Consider the following 1,665-nt stretch of genomic DNA (forward strand, 5'->3'; position numbering starts at 1 on the left):
GAGGGTTGGAGTGTGTGGAGGAAGTGACAGTGATAGGGAGGGTTGGAGTGTGCGGAGGAAGTGACAGTGATAGGGAGAGATGGAGTGGCTGGAGGAGTTTAAACAGATCGGGACGGCTTTGATGTTCACCCAAGGTAAAATACATAGGGAGGGCTGTACAGACATAAGAATTTGAAAGCCTGTGGAGGAGGCTGGGTGTTACGGGCAGGGAAAGGAATAGTGTGTGTCAGAGGGAGCGTAAAGTGAGTCTGAGTGATGTTTGTGAGGGAAGCCACACATATGAGTGGAATAAATTGACAGCATATACCTCAGGCACCTGCAATGATGAAACCCTCATTTGAATATGACTGGAAGAAATAACAGTAAACTGTCACAGAAATTTAAAATACTCATTATTAAAGGTAGCGCAGGTTGGACAATGGCAAAGAGATTGTCATGGAGGACAGGGATGGAACAGAATAATGCATGTGCAGGGATTCAGATCCACAGTAAAAGGATCATACCAGGGCCTAACCAATGAACCACAGCAAAACTGAATTATAGATGAATGCTCAAAAATATTCACCTCTGAATCAATGTCACTCTACTTCAATGTAATCTCTCTGTCTGGAGCTTGTAGCTGAGAAGTTAGCACAGAACTGGCATCAGAGAAATGCTTCAGTTTTCATTAATTCCACTACTCTGTAAAATGAGATGACAAAAGAAACATGTTGAGAGACATTCAGAATAAACAAATGTATCTCTTGGCTTGAGTGTTAAACATCCACCTGTTAAAGGAGTTTCCAAAATCTAACACCATCTGTTCAGGACAGGAATTTACAAAATGATTTGAGAGATCTAGTATTTTTTTGACAAGGTTATGTTGTAGAGATGATTTGAGAGATTTGTTAGATGCATCCAATTTTAAGATATTTTTTTAAACGCTAATTTTGTTCTTCCAAAGATTATTTGGATAGCAGAAGATTGGAATTCAGAAAAGACAAATTTATTAATGAACAGAATTAACCTTCTGTGTTAATCTCCTCAATGGCGGAGTACCTACCCAGCATTCCCCGCGGTGGTGAATACCCTCTATACTCACTACAGCCGAGGGCGGCGCAGCCGCAGTGCCGGGTTTGTCTCCGTGGGAAATGGGAAGAGACGCGCTTTTCCAGACGGTAAGGCTGCAGGGGCTGGACAGAGGGATTCAGACCGAGAATAAACCCTTCCAGAGAGAAGTGAGCACCTTGAAAAATAACCTGTGGGTAAATGTTTTGCATTTCCGAGGAAAACAGCCGCCATCTTGTCCGGGAATGTGGACGCATGCGCAGAGGGATACGTGACGTCACGGGGCGGGGCCTGAGGGTGACTCATGCAGTTACTGAAAACCTGAGACTAGAATCATAGAGATGTACAGCCTGGATACAGAGCCTTCGGTCCAACCCGTCCATACCGACCAGATATCCCAACCCAATCCAGTCCCACCCGCCAGCGCCCGGCCCATATCTCTCCAAACCCTTCCTATTCACATACCCATCCAAATGCCTCTTAAATGTTGTAATTGTAACATGTACCACTCTGTGCGTGAAAAAATTGCCCCTTAGGTCTTTTTCATATCTTTCCCCCTCACCCTAAACCTATGCCCTCTGGTTCTGGACTCCTCCACCCCAGGGAAAAAACTTTGTC

At 44.6% G+C, this 1,665-nt stretch overlaps 1 long non-coding RNA gene across 1 annotated transcript; it reads right to left on the bottom strand.

The window, feature by feature from the left end:
- Nucleotides 1-10: 10 nt before the first annotated feature.
- LOC122548251 lies at nt 11-1,366 on the bottom strand. Its single transcript, XR_006311199.1, has 3 exons — nt 1,082-1,366; nt 566-681; nt 11-347 (listed from the first exon to the last, which is right to left on the bottom strand). It is a non-coding gene; the product is annotated as an uncharacterized LOC122548251 (long non-coding RNA).
- Between the last annotated feature and the right edge of the window lie 299 nt (nt 1,367-1,665).

Source organism: Chiloscyllium plagiosum, unplaced genomic scaffold, assembly GCF_004010195.1.
Source record: "Chiloscyllium plagiosum isolate BGI_BamShark_2017 unplaced genomic scaffold, ASM401019v2 scaf_5150, whole genome shotgun sequence".
NCBI lineage: Eukaryota > Metazoa > Chordata > Chondrichthyes > Orectolobiformes > Hemiscylliidae > Chiloscyllium > Chiloscyllium plagiosum.